The sequence below is a fragment of the Sphaerodactylus townsendi genome, linkage group LG05, assembly GCF_021028975.2.
Source record: "Sphaerodactylus townsendi isolate TG3544 linkage group LG05, MPM_Stown_v2.3, whole genome shotgun sequence".
NCBI lineage: Eukaryota > Metazoa > Chordata > Lepidosauria > Squamata > Sphaerodactylidae > Sphaerodactylus > Sphaerodactylus townsendi.
The window spans coordinates 26205881-26224852 of record NC_059429.1 but is presented as its reverse complement, the minus strand read 5'-3'; the positions used below and the strand labels follow the sequence as shown (position 1 = coordinate 26224852).

Sequence of the window (18972 nt, the reverse complement as noted above, 5' to 3'; positions counted from 1 at the left end):
TAAAAATACATTTTGGCATAAATGCTTTTATATTAAAGTTCCATGTTCAATAATGCACAAAATCATGGTTTTGACAAAGGCAGTGCTTAAAAGTGAATGATAATTCTCACATTTTGTTTGGGAACTGGGTTTGATTCCCCACTCCTCCACCTGAGTGGCAGAGGCGTATCTGGTGAACCAGATGTGTTTCTACACTCCTACATTCCTGCTGGGTGACCTTGAGTTAGTCACAGTTCTTTGGAACTCTCTCAGCCCCACCTACTTCACAAGGTGTGGGAAGAGGAAGGGAAAGGAGTTGAGTCTCCTTACAGGAGAGAAAGGCGGGATATAGATCCAAACTCCTCCTCCTCTTCTTCTTCCAAGAGCAGTAAGGAATGATTTGAGACCTAAACCATATGATTTCCATGGAACGCAACTGGTCACTGAGACCCCAGCCTCACAGAATGGGTCTGCCAAGGAAGGGATTGGGGATATGCCAATAAAGGTTGTTGATGTTGGATTGGGGATAGGTTGATAAGGACTCTTCCTCCGATAGTACACCAGGCAATCCATGACAGCCATCAGAGCTACCCTTTTTTCTTACTTGTGACATCAGTTGTTGCTTTTTGGAAATTTTTCTTTTGCTATTACAAAGGACCAGTCATGGGAATATGTGAACGACTGTCAACAAGCACTAAAATATACATATAAGAAAAAATTCTTAAGTAAACTTCAGATTATAAAAGATAACGATCGTGGCCCATCAGAAAAATGGTGATTGGCCTCATAATTTCACAAGAATAATCCATGTTTCCCAGCTAGGATGTAAATGAATAGAATCAATTTTTCGGTTAATTTAAATTCAGAAATGTCATGTTGGAGTCTGTCTTTGAAATCTCTTTGTTGTATAGTGGTGAGCCATTGAATGTGCTAGGGGAATGAAATATTCGCCCACTGGGTTCTACAGTTTGCCTTTTTTTAATGCTGGATTTGTGTCCATCGTCCTTTGCATGGAGAGTGATTTGTTTGCTTTTCAAACAGTTGAAAAGCTTACCATGCCTGATGTAACTAGTTTTTAAAGCAACTCCTGGTGGGTTTATTTGGCTGCATGCATATTTTACTGCAGAGAGGAAATGGAATGGAACAGGACTATAAGACTCTTCTTCTGAAAAGCTTAGAGCCACAAACACAGCAATCCTCTCTATTTTATTCTCACAAAACCTTTGTGAAGTAGCCTAGCAAGAGGCCTCTACTTTGCATGCAGAAGGACCCAAGTTCAACTCTCAGTATCTCCAGTTAAAAATGACCTGTTAGTAGGCGATATGAAAGGCTTCTGCCTTAGACCCTAGATAGTCTCCAATTAGTGTATATAAGAGAGGATTCTCTGCTAGTGACTTCACAGCACCTCCTGAACTCTAGGCGAAGGTTGTGGAATTCATTTGCACAGCCACACAAGCTTAGCTAGCCCAACTTTAACAGGGTTATCAGAACAAGAAACACACAGAGGTCAGTAGAGTGAGCTACAAAAGGACCGGGCAAAAAAGGAACCTGGCGGGAATGATCTCATTTGCTGCAGAGGCTGAAAATGTTTAATCCCTTTAAATTTCTCTTTATTGATTGAGGATTTGGCGCTAAATCACTTGCTATAGAATTGTATTTGCTTCTTTTTTCCTAGTGCCTTAAACTGAAAGCGGGTGCAGGGGCAGGGGGGATCTCTCACTTGTGTGAGCACTGGCACTGGGACTGACTCGAGTCCCTAGGAACACTTAGCCCTTGACAAAATCCTAAGGAAATTCTGGGGCACATCAGCTGAGTCTAACAAGATTGGGAAAGAGGGCCTGAATTGGCCGTTTACCTATAAGGAGATTATATTTCTCGTGTAGTTAAAGACTGGGGGATTCAGGTGGCTTATGGCCTTGGCTTCAGTTCAGGGAAGAAAGGTGGTATCTGATGATTGAAAACTGAAGCCACACAAATTATTTCCCTGCCTGGCAATGGTATAACTTAGACTGGGGCTACTGTAACATGGAGAAAAGCACCAAAGGAGAAAGCCACATATGCCAGGGGCATATCTGCCAGAGGGACATGGGGTACACACAGAGGTGGGATCCAGCAGGTTCTCACAGGTTCTCGAGAGTAGATTACTAATTATTTGTGTGTGCCGAGAGGGGGTTACTAATTGGTGATTTTGCCACGTGATTTTTGCCTTAGTTACGCCCCTCCTCTCAGCAGTAGCGCGCAGAACTTGAAGCAGTCTAGCAGGAGGTGCACCAGCGTGCATGGCAGCCTATGCCTGCGTGCATTCGTTTCCCGCCCATGGACCAGTGCAGCGGCTGCATCCTTGCCACAGCCCCGCCCAGGAATGCCCCACCCCAGAATGCCCGGCCACGCCCCCGTCGTGCCACGCCCAGCCCCTTTGGCGCTACGCCACAGTTTGAATCCCACCACCATGGGAACCTGTTAGTAAAATTTTTGGATCCCACCACTGGGTACACACCATCTAATCATGGGGGGTGGGAGTGTTGCCAGGCCCAGGCCATGCTTGCCAGCTTCGGGTGGTAGACCTGGGTGCCTCACCCCCTCTGGGTGCTAGACCTGGGCGCAGTCATTGGCTTCAGATGGTAAACCTGGATGCCTTGCCGACTTTGGGTGGAAAAAAAGACTATGCTCAAAAGTTTATTATTTTACAAAACTGTGGCTTGTGTGTGATTTGAAAATGGCTGCCTCTTTTATTTGCCAGCACATGTGGGGAAAAACCCTACTTTCCCTTGCCAGTAGGGTAAATACAGGATTGTAGTAAGTTTTGCTGTGACCTTCAAGGAGGATGTGAGTGACTCCTTTCTTCCATAAGCAAGACAGTTTTTGCTTTGTACATAAATATATATCTTCCTTTCCCCAGGTGACGTTCCAGGAAGAAGCACCGTCTGTATTCACTGTTGATCCAACAGGGAATAAATTACCTGCATCTCAGGACTCTCTTCCCATTAATCTCCCCCACTTGTAGTGAGCGCTTGAGGTCTCCTGTATCACTCATTGGCGTTTTGCTATTCAGCCATCTTTAAGCGTACGGCGTTCACAATATGGTCCTTGCAACCTCAAGCTCATTTCCCTGGCTGCTGTTGAGGGGAATGAGTGTCTGTGTAGGGGGAATATGAGCCTTTATTGATCCTCCCCAGGGGAGAATATCTGCTGCTCCTGAGGATTCTCTTTCATGCGATCAATAGAAACGTGTTTATCGGGGAAAAACACGACTGACCCAGACAAGTGTTTTAGCAACGTAAACAAACTGGAAGGGAGGTGGGCTGAGTGGGAAAAGACAGACTGGTAGGGCTGAGAAGGGAGTAGAAAGCAATGAAGGATGAGTGAATAGGAAGAAAGGAGGGCAGGAGGAAAGAAAAGGGGGATAGAGAGAGAGCCAAAAAATGGGGTTGGAGGGAAGTGGAAAAGCAAGAAAGAGGACAAGATCAATGCAGTAGCACACCATTGCTGACCAACTATTATTGTTTATATAGTGTGGGTAATGTCCATGATGCTTTGCCGGGAGACATGAAATGGAGAGAAAAAAATAACAGGGCTCTACCTCAGTTAGGAGCCGTGTGGTGTAGTGGTTAAGTGCTTGCACTGCCACTCGCACGGTCAGGAGTTCGAGCCCCCTGTGGGCCAGATATCCTGGCAGCTGGCTCATGGTCAACTCAGCCATCCATCCATTTGTTGGTCAGTAAATGAGTACTTAGCACATAGCTAGGGGGTAAAGAATAGCCGCGGAAAGCAATAGCAAACTACCCCACAAAAACAGCTTGCCTATGAAATCACTGCTTGCAGTGGTTCCCCAGAGTCGGACACGACTGAAGGGGAAACTTTACCTTTTTTACCTCCGTTAACCACGTTCTCATTTCCTTGCATTTTGCTTCTTTCAGCCTCTGACTAATTTCTTTGTCATAGAAATAAATCAGATACAGATCAAGAGGGTTACTTGAAAGCATTTCACTGAAATACTATGTAAATTGTTTGTTGAAGACTGGCTATGACTGCACCCGGATACAAACTACATAGGCTTCCTTCTCCCACCCAGCACCCCAAAGGAGTAGAACGTATAACACTGTATGAGTTGATATTAACCAAATGCAGTCTTCTATCAAGTTCTGGGCCTGGGGCAACAAACATTTGCAGTCCGTCTTTTTCTGTGTCTCGTAGGGATTGTAGATAGGTTTGCCAATTGCCCACTGACAGCAGGCAAATCCCCAGCCCTGCCTTCAATCCCAACCCTCAATGTTTTGGGGAGTGGGAGAAAAAAAGAGGGGAATATCACTGAGGGTCCTGTTCTAGGAATTGGCTCAAATTCTGTGGTAAAGACCACACAGCCTGAAGGATTCATAGAAGTCTCCCATGAGTGGAACATTCAAAGTAAGAGGCTTCTTGTTACCAACTGTTGGGGAGCACTGTCCACCCTTGACTCATCCTGACCAGAACTGGGAGAGCTGCAGACAACAGCCAACAGCACTCACCCTGTTCTGGGGATAGGGTAATGGCCAACCTTCATTAACAGGTCTTCTGCTGACCCCTGTTGACATTAGCCCAAAAGGGGCCAGGACAACAAGCAGGACCATGGAGGCTCAAATGTGGCCATGGCACTAGATGATGACATCATCAACTGGTGGCAGACCTCTTAGGACCTCAGAGACCAAGACCAAGTCTCAGGAGGGCCAGATGAGCCCCTCAGGAGTGGCAACCCAGAAAGAGAACCTTGCCTTCCTCTTGCAAGTAGCAGCCCAGGAGACACAGGGCCAGCCTGGTCAGTGCCAAAGGGAGCAGGTAGGGGCTGACAGGCAGGGCAAACCAGGATTGGGGGGAAGCCAGGATGGATGAGGGCAGGAGGTGACCTGAGGGGAGACCCCAAACAGACTTTGGGATTAGAGAACCAGGAAAAGGATTGGGAACCCTTGCCGCTCATGTTTACTGTAAAGAAGCAAGAGATGCTGGAATTGGGACCAAACCAGGTGGAGGCAGGACTCTGAAGACCTATATAAAGGTGTCGTCTCTACCTAGTCAGGGAAGAAGCAACAGACTGAGCTCAGAACCGAGAGATAGGGAGTGTGGAAAGCCAGTCCAGGGAAGGAAGAGAGCTTGGGTGCTGGAACCCCTTCTCCTTCCCAATTCTGAGGCCACCGGGCCAGCTGCCCTCTTTGGTGGTGGAATGGCGGAAGGGAACAAGACCATCTTGGGGGTCACACCAACAAGAGCAAAATGCTGCTTTTTAAATGAGGTGACTGGCAGAGAAAGCATTGAATTTTCAGGGCAACTAAGCAAAAGCAAAATATGACTCTGTGAAGGTCGCTGCCTTAAGATCTCCAAAATAAGGAACATACTGTGAGATAATAAGAAAATGACATCTTACCTGTGTCAGAACATGGACTCATAGGTTGAAAGTGGTCTTGGAAGTCATCTAGCCCAACCTCATGGTCAATGCAGGAAATCCACTGCTGGAGTATTCCCAACAGGTTGGTTTTGCCACCTCCACCTGAAGACCTTTTTCAAGGGACCCCCCACTCTTCATCTTAGGAAATGTATTCCATTGTTGAGATGCTGTATCCAAGGGTCCATTTAAAACATACCCTGATGTTCTTGGCACAGCCCCTTTTATTACAAGGGGAAGCGCTCTGACTCAACCACTGAACCAGAAGTTGACAGAATTTTTTGAAACAAATTTCATTGAAAATAGAAAAGTCAAAATCTACAGCAGAAGCAAGGTCTGTAATAGGGCTAAGGTTACCAAGCAAAGAAAGAACAGGTTCCTTACTGCATCTAAACTGAGCTGTCCTTGTCTCAAATAAGCTGGCCTGGCCCGTTGCTAGGGCTGCCAGATCTTTTGCTATAGCAGCAGACTTGCCAGCAATCTGTTGTTTTGCCTGCTAGTGCCTGAGGTGCTGGCAGGAGGAAATATCTGTGTGAGTATGTGGCGTGGTGGTGGTTATATTCCAGCACTGTGTTAACATGCTAACATCACTTCCAGTAAAAATTGAAAGTGATGTCATGAGCATTGTAAGATTTCCTACAACTCCATGGTTTTACACTTCATTTTTTTGTAAATCCCACAGCATCGCATGACATCGGTTTGGGCCACTCCCCTCCATCTAATTGCTCGCTGATATTGCCAGCTGCAGTTGGACAACCCTTGCCTTGCTAGCATGGAAGCATAGCTCTCAATGGCAGCAGCTGCTGCTATGCGGCTGTCAGGCTAACGGTGTGATGTCACTTCCAGAAACCCCAGAAGTGTCATCATTGCCAACTGGATGCCAAGCATTGTGCAATGAGACAGCTCTGTAAGGGAAACTAGAACTCTCATTGGGTTGTATGAAAATGAGCATGCCTGAAACGCTGCCAAATGCACTGTACTATACCGTACTGTTGGATGACATTAAAAAAAATAACCCATTGAACAGGCTCAAACAGCTCATAAATAGTCAACTTATCAAAAAAAATGGCAGTATTTGCAACTGGTGAATGTGAACCTAACTGATGTGTTCAAACATCTCTGATAAAGGAGCATCACTGGAAAGCCAGGAGTGCTCCGTTTAAAAAAAGAGAACGGTTCCTTGAAACAAGGAACATGTGGCAAGTCTATCTAGTCTTCGTTCTCTCTCTCCCTCCCCAGTGATAGGCCCAGGACTGATCCTGCCATTGGGCCCCCAAGTGCCATGCTCTACTTTCCCCCACCAAAGTGAACAGCAGTTACCAACCTGTGTGCGAAAGAAAACAAGTTGACGACACTATCAGGGACTCTCTCTGGTAACCCCAGTGTCTGCAATGAGAGAGAGGTTTTGCTGATTCCCACAGTACGCAACAGGAATCATGACTGTTTAGTTGCATAAATCACATTTGCATAGATCTCCCTATGGGTGTCTGCACAAATTAATTCTGGCGGGGAGGGGGGAATCTTTTAATGACATCTATGTGTTATTGACCTGAGCGACTGTCCTCTTCACACTGTTGGCAACACAATCCACCCATCAGACACCAGAATGTAGTGCTGAAGAAAAGCAGTAAGAAAACAGTGAGCTCTCTCTGAAGGTGATTTATCGCACTGTATCAAATCACCCATTTCAGAAATAACCTCTAACAAAGTGCTTATATTTTTCCATGTAGCAATAACAGGGCAAGGCACTAGAAAGACACACAGCTTTCATTTGTCTAATGAATGACAAGATTATAGCATTCTAAACCAATCATAGAATGATAGACTCATTCAATTGGAAGAGACCACAAGGGCCATCAAGTCCAACCCCCTGCGATGCAGGAATACACAATCAAAACACTCCTGACAGATGGCCATCCAGCCTCTGTTTAGAAACCTCCATAGTCCACACCACCCACCCCGAGGCAGTGTATTCCATTGTTGAACAGCCCTTACCGACAGGAATTTTTTCCTAATGTTTAGGTGGAATCTCTTTTCTTGTATCTTGAATCCATTACTCCTTGTCCTGGCCTCTGGAGCAGCAGAAAGCAAGCTTGTTCCCTCTTCAACATGACATCCCTCCAGATATTGAAACATGGCTATCATGTCACCCCCTTAACCTTCTGTTTTCCTGACTAAACATACCTAACTATGCTGCTCCTCATAGTCCATGAAATCCAGACCTTTTACCATTTTGGTTGCCCTCTTCTGGACTGTTTCCAGGTTGTCAATATCCTTCTTGAATTGTGGTTCTCAGAACTGACACAGTATTCCAGGTGAGGTCTGACCAATGCAGAATAGAGTGGTACAATTACTTCCCTTGATCTACACACTATACTTCTATCGATGCAGCCCGGAATTATGTTGGTTTTCTTGGCTGCCACATCACACTGCTGACTCATGTTCAGTTTTTGGTTTACTCCCAGATCCCTTTCAGATGTAGAGTTGTCAAGCCAGGTGTCCCCCATCCTATATCTGTGCATTTCATTGTTTCTGCCTAAGTGTAGTATCCTACATTTATCTCTGTTGAAATTCATTTTGTTTCTTTTGGCCCAATTCTCTAATCTGTCAAGATCAGTTTGAATTCTGACCCTGAACTCTGGGGTATTAGCTACCCCTCCTAATTTGAGAAGAGCTGCATGGTGTAGTGGTTAAGTGCTTGCACTGCCACTCACACGGTCAGGAGTTGGAGCCCCCTGTGGGTCAGATATCCTGGCAGCTGGCTCATGGTCAATTCAGCCATCCATCCATTCTTGGTCAGTAAATGAGTACCTAGCTCAGAGCTAGGGGGTAAAGAATAGCTGGGGAAAGCAATGGCAAACTACCCCACAAAAGAGGCTTGCCTATAAAATCACTGCTCGCAGTGATACCCCAGGGTCGGACACGACTGAATGGGAAACTGTACCTAATTTGGTGTCATCTGCAGATTTGGTTAGCATGCCCTCTATTCCATCACCCAAGTCATTGAGAAAAATATTAAATAGCACTGCGCCCAGGACAGAACTCTGTTGAGCAGGACAGAACTCAGTTGAACAGAACCATGTATTCACTCTGCGCAGGCTGCTACAGGATCATTCAATTGCTTATGTTGTAGCTAGGAGGGACAATGCGATAAGTACGGCCCTTTTAACAGCAGGGAATAATTTTGTGTGATCCAGTATCTCCATAGGCTCACAGTGCACATGTCACACACAATGATGGGTGTGTTTGCTTTGTGTGTCTTCCTGACCTCAAGTCATGTCCAGGGTTGAAGGCTCCTGGCAGCAGTGAGGGGGCGGAGCCCCATGGGGGTGGGAGGTGGGGCCTCCAGGCGCCATTTCTCCCCCTCTACACCAGTGGTGGCGAACCTATGGCACGGGTGCCAGAGGTGGCACTCAGAGCCCTCTCTGTGGGCACACATAAACAAGTCCCCCCCCCCCTCGTCCCACGTATCTAGGCTGGCCTGGGCCTCTGGGCTCAATTATTAGCATTACACCTAAGACCTAGTTTTGGGGAAGCAGTGTAGGTAACCCTGTTAAGTGCTGTTAAACCCCACTGATTTTCATGCGAAGAAGTAAAGCGTGATCCTTTACCTGGGAGTAAGCTCGGTTGCTGGCAATAGGGCTTGCTCCTGAGTTAACCCCTCCTAGGGTCGTGATTCACCCGTTGGAAGAGTTGCACGGTTGCTTCAAAGCAAAGCCACCGACTACCACCAAGCTTACTCCCGAGTAACGCACGCCTCGGAGCCAACCGTTTTTTCTAAACTAAAACCTCAGTATCCAGGTTAAATTGCCATGTTGGCACTTTGCGATAAATAAGTGGGTTTTGGGTTGCAGTTTGGGCACTCGGTCTCGAAAAGGTTCGCTATCACTGCCCTACACTCTGATTAGATCTACTTTCACAGACTGTAGAGCTTGTATGATGTGCTCTAGTGTTGAAGAATATTTGCTTATGATCACAAGACAAACAGTGAAAGATAATGTTGGTGATGAACACAACAGGTAGTTTGAACGTTGTCTTGAAGTTACTGGATTCTGCTTATTGCTTGAGTTGTGAGACAATACTTCTGCTCCACTTTCTGCCTTTTTCTCAGTAATTTCTGTTAAAGAAGCAACCTAATTGTTTATTAAATACCCTGCACCTGCTGCACAGAAATCTGTTTTATACTGCACATTTTTTTGACTCTGCACAAAATGCCTGTAGCTGCACTTAGAATAATCCTTGACCCTCAGTCATTATTTCTGCTTCTGAAACAACATGGTTCACCAGGGGAACGTCATCGAATTCCCGCAACAGATATTCCTCAAGAGTAACAGCCTGTTGATCTCTGTTTGGAGAAAAGGGCCTCGGCAGGGTCCAAACCAGGAGGAGAAATTTCCTCAGGTCCTGGGGGCTTTTGTAAACAAGAGAAAACTGAAAGTAAAATGTAGCCGGTTACGATGACCAGCCCTGCCGGATCCTTCCAGGGTCTATATTCCCTGCTGTCTTCTGCTGTGTTTCTGTTGCTGTTTTGTTCATTCATATGATAAGGGGGAATCTACTGTTAAGATGCCATCTTTTAAGTTGCTTTTAGACAGTTCTGGTTAACTTAATTGTTAATTGTCAATTTATTTTCGAAGGCTTTTACAGCCAGAATCACTGGAGTGTTGTGGGGTTTCCGGGCTGTATGGTTGTATTCCAGTAGCATTTTCTCCTGACATTTCGCCTGCATCTGAGGCTGGCAACTTTCAGAAGGTCCTCTGAAGATGCCAGCCACAGATGCAGGCGAAACGTCAGGAGAAAATGCTACTGGAACACGGCCATACACCCTGGAAACCCCACAATACTCAAATACCATAGTTCTTTGTATGTTTTATTATATATTTATTCAACAATTATGATTGTGGGATTATTGTGACTGTTAGCTGCTGTGAGGCTGACCCAGTTGGGAAAGGGTGAGATAGAAATTTGATAAATAAATAATATTCCCACCCAGCCTATATTATCATTGTATGTTTCAAGGGCTCATTCCGCACATGCAGAATAATGCACTTTCAAACTGCTTTCAATGCTCTTTGAAGCTGTGCGGAATAACAAAATCCACTTGCAAACAGTTGTGAAAGTGGTTTGAAAACGCATTATTCTGCGTGTGCAGAAGGGGCCTATGTCTTGTGAAACTTGCAGAAACAGCAGCATCATTTGATCAGAATCAAGCTACCAGCTGGTCCTCTCAGCTCTCAAGAAAAGTGCAGAGTAACCTGGCCTCAAAGCTGAAGCCTACAATTATTTTCTCACCAAGAGTCATCTCAGAGATTACTCTATTAGTGCTTCTTTCTGTCTAGTTAAATGTATTTTTTTAAAATATCAAAATTAGGATTGCTGGGGGGCAAACCCTCCATTACTCCCCACCCCGGACATCCTCATCTTGTAAGTGAGGATTTGCTCACTCCTAGGTGTGAAGAAAACTAGCATGCCAGGGAGAAAGCTGGGCTGAATCTTCTCCTTGATACCAGGGAAGCTTTTTGATTTCTATGCAAAGGAAGGGTTTTTCTATTCAGAGTCAGTCAAACATGTAACTGCATCTGAAATAATCTGTGAAAGAGGTTACCACTTAATCCTTCTGCCTGTATAAACTGGACATGGAGAACCTGAAAAGGGAGAGAGAGATGAAATCCTGGGACTGAGTCTCTTAAAGAATAATTAAAGTAACACACTGACCTTTTATAGGATCATTTCATGGGAGATTTGGAGGGGAAAATGTCAGGGAGAGAACTAAACGTGTGGGGTCTGATTAAAGCGGAAATGCCATTCACCCTTGATTGGCAGTACGTCTTACGGATTCAGCAGACCTGCCTTCCAAATATACGATTGGTTTATAAAAAACACAACATTTTTCTTGGTGAGGAAAGGAAATATGGAGAATGCCTTGGAGGGGGAGGGGGCAGGTCCAGATTCAACAACTTAATCACAGTAGACAGTTCTCCTATACCGTATCTCAGAAGGAAAAGGAGAAGCAAATACACCGGCCAAGTGTTTTGCTAACAGGGCATTATTGACGTTTTCACTGTTTAAGGAGGGATGCAATTCGTCTCCCTTGACTCCTCTGCACCTATCTGAGTGGTAAAGGGCTGTTTGCTGCCTCCAAAACATCTGAGCACTAGCTACCAACCAGACTTCCTTATTCTCCTCACCAATATACCTAGAGACAAAGTCAAATTTACTGGAAGGCAAGTGTGTAAGATATGTGTAAGATGTGTTTTCCTGATGAAAACTCCCCCCAGATGGTTTATAAATAGCAGATCAGCAGTGTGTGTGTGTAATGCATATAGCTAATAGCTGTAGATATATTGTCATAATTGTGGCCATGTTTGAGTCCTGAATCCCACTCCAACTTTGGATGTAACACCCATCAGAGTTTGGGAAAGGGATACCTGGAGGGGTCATATGAGTTATTATTCAAGGAGGATATTGACAAGCTGAAATGGGTCCAGAGGAGGGCAACCAAAATGGTAAAAGGCCTGGAGTCCACGTCCTATGAAGAGAGGCTTAGGGAGCTGGGGATATTTAGTCTGGAGAAGCAAAGCTTAAGGGGGGACATGATAGCGATGTTTAAATATTTGAAGGGATGCCATGTCGAAGAAGGAGCAAGCTTGTTTTCTGCTGCCTCAGAGACTAGGAAACAGAGTAATGGATTCATGCAGGAAAAGAGATTCCACTGAAATATTAGGATGAACTTCCTCACCGTCAGGGCTGTTCGACGGTGGAATTCACTGCCTCGGAGAGTTGTGGAGTCTCCTTCTTTGGAGGTTTTTAAACAGAGACTGGATGAACATATGTCGGGAGTGCTTTGATTGTGTGTTCCTGCATTGCAGGGGGGTGGACTTCATGGCCCTTGGGGTCTCTTCCAACTCTATGATTTGGCACCAGTTTTTCATTCTTAATTTTAGAGAAAAGGGAATGGGAGTTTCTAGTTAGCCTGAAAATCAGTTTCAGCCTCAGAGGGTACGGTGATGCAGAGTTAAAAGCTGTACTACTTGTTGGAGGAGTGTTATTTGCTTTTGTTATACTCTGCTTGTGTACTTTTGCATAAAACTACTATTTACAAAGACAATCAAAGGACATTGAATTTGTTGAGCGCTACTGATAGGCTTCTCACCGTTTGGCAATGTGGGAAGTGTTTCACACTTGTGCATCACAATACTGAGATCACAAATGCATTCCAAATAAATTCAGGTTTATGCAAAATTTGTCATTTTGCTCAAACCCGTTCCATTTTGTGCTGCTCATCCTGTGTGTGACATTTGAGTTTTTGGCAGAATTTGAAACTTGGGGGATTAGGAAGGATGGCAAGGTATTCAGACGGAGGAACAGGAGAGGAGACCGTGGAACAGTGAGCCAGCACTATGATCTATACACCAAGCTAAGCCTGCTAAACAATAATTTATTTTGCAGACACTGTCCACATGTTCTCCATGATGGAGAGGTCAAGAAACGTGCTTGTTATGCCTTAAATAAGGTGATAACAATAATTATTTATTTAAAATATTGATAATGCCCAGTTTTCTCCTGAGCCTCTCAGCACTCAAGGTAGGTTACAACCATATAAAAACATTAAAAATAGCTGAATATTTAAAATTCTGCTCTATATAGCAGATTTCTTGTTGAATTCATCAAACACAAAACTGTAGACAGCTGAGACCTGAGAGGCAGTGTTCTCTAAACTCAGGCCGTGCCCTGTATTTTGCTGTCTAAATGAAGGCTGGGTACCTGCTGTTTTCCTTCAGGATCTCTGAAGTTGTAGAATTTATAGCTTGCAGTAAATTAGTAGTAAAGAAATAGCCATCAAATGTTGGAGCAGTAAACACACTTTTTTTAGCCAAGGAAATTGTTTCTTGTGGTCAGTTCAGACTACCTCTGGAATTGCATCTCCATTCTTAAACCCCCCTTTCTAGCATACACAAGCGTTTGTACATCAAGCCAACTATGATTCTTCTTCCTTTTGAAATTTTTAATCAAAGTTGCCTGATTTTGCGGGACCTGATCAGAACAAAAGGTTGGTGTGAAATATTTTTTTCAAACTGACTGTTGTGTATTTTCCAGACTGCGTGGCCATGGTCTGGTGGTTTTAATTCCAAACATTTCACCCACATCTGTGGCTGGTATCGGAGGAATATCATGGTAAGACGTATTCTCTCTGTGGTTTAGTGTGGAGTGAACTGTGTGGCTGGGTGTCTGCTTTGTCCTCCAATCAGGTGGGAGGGGGGGTGGCTCAAATTTGCAAATGTCCAGGTGGAGTTCATTTGCAGTTGCATTTGTATGTGTCCTGGTGGTTTGAATGTGTGTGACTCATCTTAGAAACTGGAGTGAGGTAGGGGTAGGGGGAAGGAGTTTAGAGTATCTGGTGAATTGTTCAATGGTGTTTGAAAGTCCCCTGTTTTTTGGTTTTGGTGCATTTTTAGTACCAGTCATCAGGTACTGCTTCTTTTCGGACCTTGACAGTACAGTTGTTTAACGTTTCCCCCTTCAGTTATGTGATTAAGGTTGCTATCTAAAGGGGGCTAAAGCCACATTAGAAGTAGCAGGAGAGTTGCACTGGCAAAGTGGCACAGGCACCTGTGCAGAGGGACTTACCCCAGTGGTGGGGCACCACATGGCTCTGTGGCACAGGAACCAGGAAGTGTTCCTCCACGCCATCTCCCCTGCGCTGCAGGAATCTGCAGCAGTGTGGAGAGGGGCATTCCAGGGGAATGCCCCCCTTCAGCCCTGCAGATGTATGCCACAAAAAATATGTTGTAAGTCTTGTGTGCTTATGGGCTTTCCTGGGGAAGAAGTGATTTTCTCTTTCTCCCCTGGCTCTCACTCCACTAATTGCCTCTTTGGAGGCAGCATGGCAGCAGCATTTCCAGCTGCTGTTCTACCATCCCTCCCCTTTAGATTGAGCTTTAACATTTCCATGGAATCCATAGCAGGAGTAGGGTTATGTGAATGAACACTCCACCCCCCCCAATCCCCTGCAAGTAGAAAAATATGCATGAATACATGAAGCTGCCTTATAGTGAATTAGACCATTGGTCCATCAGGGTCAGTAGTGTCTACTCCAAAAGCCCCAACATGGTGCCCAGGGGCACCCTGATACTCACTGACATTTGTCCTGACATCTGCCAAGTATTTACAGAAAGTGAGTGGGACATGATGAGGCCATTGCCAAGCATGGCTTCTGATTGGACACTGGAAATCTGATTGGCTCTGCAGATTTTTAAAAATGCTGCTTCAGTGGCAGCTGCCACCACAGCACAAGGATCTTTACTGCGTGACTGAAAGTAACTTGTGTATATACAGGAACATATTTTTAAACAGTATGTTCGCTTTAAAAGGCAACCTATAAAATAGAGCTTCTGCTTGAAATGCTGCAGCCATTTTGTGGCTGGCTTTTCCTCTCACGGCAGCAATTTGGTGGTTTCATTCAGCCAGAGGCATAGCTAGGGAAAATGGAGCCTGGTGCAAAATCTGAGTTTTGCGCCCCACCCCATAGGCAGCCGCTGTGATACTGGAATCCCCGCCCCACCAAAAAGCATAATTTTCAATGGTGTTTAAACTAGGGAGCCGAGATTCTCCAAAGCTTTGACTCCCTGAACCAAACCTCGCCTAAATTGGATGGTATCATCAGGAGAGTCTCCCAAAAAATCTCTGAAAATTTGGTGCTGCTAGCCTAAAAACCGCGCCCCCTGCAGGCCAAAAACTGAAAAACACTAAAAATACCAAAAAACCCGCAAACGAACCTGCCCGGTGCAATTCGCAACCCACCCGTCCCCTGGTAGCTTCGCCTCTGCATTCAACACCCTGTGTTAGAATTCCAAAGGTGCCCATACGATCAAACAGGCTTGAGATGTCTTGTCTGACTGGCAGTTGCTCTGTGGAGTTTTTGGGTAGGCATCTCTCCAGTTAGTTGTCACAGAGAAGGGATGCATTGCAACATTTTCCCTGACATGCTAGATTTCTCTGTGTAAATTCATACATTTTCCCCACTTGAAGTAGTACAGCTCACTCTACCAGCTCAGGATTATACCACCCTCTTTGCCACATGTATAGTTCTAGATTGAGTCCAGAGATGCCCATAAAAACTACTACTGAGGATAGATGTTTTGTGATGAGCAGGCATTTCCCAAGGGTATTTTTTGGTATGGCAGTTCCACGGCCATTTTACAATGCTGATTTTACACCCTGGCCCTTAACTTATCCACTCTCACCTTAACCTTGTGAGGGGAGCCATTATCATTCCCATTTTACCAGGTAGGAACTACTGATGCTGAGAGATTGATTTGTCCAGAGTTGGCCATTAAACTCATGTCTGAGTTGTAGCTTTCAATTGTAAATTGATTTATTTCAAGTATGAAGAGTAAAAGATGGTTATATAGAGGTTAAGAGAGAGAGAGAAAGAATAGTTTGCCTCAAGATGAAACTGATTGTTGGACCCATTTCCACTGGGTTTCATGCTTTTGCCGCCAAAACTGCCATAGTCAATCAGGCTGGTGATATATCTCAAAAGAAACAGGGAGACTTGATTTTGTTTTGATATGTATACCCCACTTTTCTCCCCATTGAGGACCCAAATGGACTTTTATATCATTCTCCCCTGCCTCCCCTGCATCTTCAGAACATGAAACCCCTTAGGCTAGGCTGAGAGTAACTGGTTTTGTGTCACCCAGCAAGCTTCCATGACGGTTTATTACCGGGTATAGTTTGATGTGATAGTTCTGTCCTTTAAAACCCTAATTATTCTGGGTCCAGGGTAGATGGACATCTCCCTAAATATGCATTTGCCTAACTATTACAATCTTATTCAGATGCTCGCCAGGTGTTCCCACCCACAGAGCTTTGGATGACAGGGTGTTCTTTGGGGGGCAGGGGTTAGGGTTAGGGTTTTCTCCTCTGTACAGTTACTCTTTTCCACATTGAATGGTCAGATGCAGATGTCTTCCATTCCTTCTCCTTTTGGTTTAGCTGGCAGTTTGTGGATTGTCCCCAATTGTGACCTTGGGTATCACTGATCACCCAATTGACTGATGTTTTAAATACTAATTGCAAAGTCTGTCTCAGTATATTGCCTTATTAAAGTCAGTAATTGCCTCCTCTGACAGACAGCTGGGAGCCAACGTGGTGTAGTGGTTAAGAGCTGGAGGACTCCAACCTGGAGAACTGGGTTTGATTCCCCACTCCTCCACATGAGTGGGTAGACTCTTATCTGGTGAACTAGGTGATCTTGAGCTAGTCAGTTCTTCAAAACGCTCAGCCCCACCTACCTCCAAAGGAATTTGCTGAGAGGAAGGGAAGGAGTTTGTAAGTCGCTTTTAGACTCCTTACAGAAGGAAATAAATCCAAACTCTTCTTTTCTTCTTTTTCATTCTGGGGTCTCAGACAAAGTCCTTTATATGACCTCCTACCTGACCCTTTTAACTGGAAAAGTCAAGGATTGAACCTGGGACACTGCGCATATAAAGCCTCTGCTTTTAATTTTGAAATTGAGTTGATTCGTTTCTCCTTATGTTCATTGTTTTATTCTGCAGTCTTGAGTTGTCTGGATTTAATGGTTTTGTAGGTTTCTGTTAGAGCAAGCTGTTTGGAACAAATTGTAAAAAGTGGGATATAAATATTTTTAGGAGCAGCTGGTGAATTCATAGCAGAAGTGAGAATTCAACTAGGGATTTCCTGATTCATGACTCATTTTCTAGGCCAGATAACAGTCCTTGTTGTTTATTTATTTTAATTCACTGGGCTCTAAGACCTTATTGCAGCATGTATACACACCCACACCCACACACATAGAGACTTTGGGGATGTGACTACCAGGAAGTAGACTTGTAAACAGAAGTTGTTCACGGTCACTGCAGTGCAGATGGCACTCATAATTGGACCACACATCTTAAAAGGTCTCCAAGCCATTTATACAAATTCTTCTGCAGTATTCTTTACCAGCCAAAATCGAAATTCAACTACTTCTGTGATGAGATGGCATGCCTGATTAAGAGAGCAGAGCTGTACCACACAGGAGATTAAAGCAGGAGGAGTGAATAAAAAAATACTGTATCTATTTAACATGCAAAGGGAATTTAAGCAAAGGATCTAGTTAATCCATTTGGCTTGAAGCCAACCTACTGAGGTGAGCAGCCAAGGTTTGCCAATTCCCCATGTCACAAATGTACCAATGGGTAATGAGAATCTCAGGTTCTGAAGAGATATATGGATATTTATTTATAAGGGATTCTGACAAAAGTATTTCACTCCCCATTGCTGTGTTGGGGGAGGCATTTACCTCAGGCCACTGTGGGCAACAGTGATAGTGACATACCATATTTACCATCCAACTGGACATTTTGAAATTAGCATACTCCAGATGCCCAGAAGGAAAAAAAATGTGATGTCTTGGTATGAAGATGGAGTAAGCAAGGCCATTATCTGTGTTGCACTTTTCAGTTCTTTAGCACCTTTACATTTCATCCTTAAAATGCCAATGTGAGGTGGGATTAAGGGGAACTCTCCTTGATCAGCCCCAAAACATGATTTCTCCCCTCACCCTGTTTTCAGTGCCTTCACTGGAAATTCACCTGCTTACAGTTCTTCATGAATTAAGGATTGGGACCTGTTGAGCTGACTTGATTCTGGGCATGCTGTCATGTCTAATCAGGTAGCACCCTGTCTGAGTGACGCCAAATAGGGTCAGAGTGAATGGTTGTTCTGTTGCAATTGTGTTCTTTGGTAGCTGAGGGCCAGTTCAAAGTGAGCGGTTCTTCTCTGATTAAATGCCAGGGAGGACAGATTTCAGTTGAAGAATCTGTGCCAAGGTCCTGGAGTTAACCATGGCCCCTTCAGCACATGCAGAATAATGCACTTTCAATGCACTTTAACAATTGTTTGCAAGTGGATTTTGCTATTCCACACAGTAAAATCCAGCTGCAAAGTGCATTGAAAGTGGATTGAAAGTGCATTATTCTTCATGTGCAAAAGTGCCCCATAACACAGTAACACTGATTGATCACATAGGTGGCTTGGTAGTTTTCTCTAAGGAAAACCCCACTCAGATATGGAACAGGGAAGCTTTCGAGAGTGGGGGAGGATTGGATCTTCCTGGGGGAGAACAACCATCCTCCTATGAGAAGCATGGTGTGAGAGAAGCATGGTGTGAGAGAGACTCTCTCTCTAGTGGAAAGACTGTGTTAGAGATAGTAGTGTTCAAGGATCTGTGTGAAATTTGTATCAATTAGAAAAAGGTATTAAAACAACTTGTAAACAGTGGCCTCTCAGAAACCAGTTTCTTACATATATATTCATTCATTTATTCCTTTGCCAGTAAAGCTCTTTCATTTGGTTCCTGTAAATAAAACCTTTTAATTTCACGGTTTAACATTACAAGCCTCTGGTGCCAATTTATTATTTCTTGACAGAAAGCAAATGGGTTATTTTGGTATCCCTTCAGAGCTGCTTCTCTGCCTAACTGAAAAGTGCCCTGGATGTGCGGCTAAGGACTTCTTTCTATTTAATTTAATGGTGAAGATGGGAAAAATTAGAGAGTAAAACACCCTCCCCAC

At 44.5% G+C, this 18972-nt stretch overlaps 1 protein-coding gene and 1 long non-coding RNA gene across 3 annotated transcripts in view; one reads left to right on the top strand and one right to left on the bottom strand.

The window, feature by feature from the left end:
* TNR (tenascin R) overlaps positions 1–18972 on the top strand; it is a 550455-nt gene that overhangs the window by 148974 nt on the left and 382509 nt on the right. The window lies entirely within an intron of this gene.
* LOC125433466 lies at positions 7926–8368 on the bottom strand. The gene is made up of 2 exons (XR_007244623.1): positions 8337–8368; positions 7926–8051 (listed from the first exon to the last, which is right to left on the bottom strand). It is a non-coding gene; the product is annotated as an uncharacterized LOC125433466 (long non-coding RNA).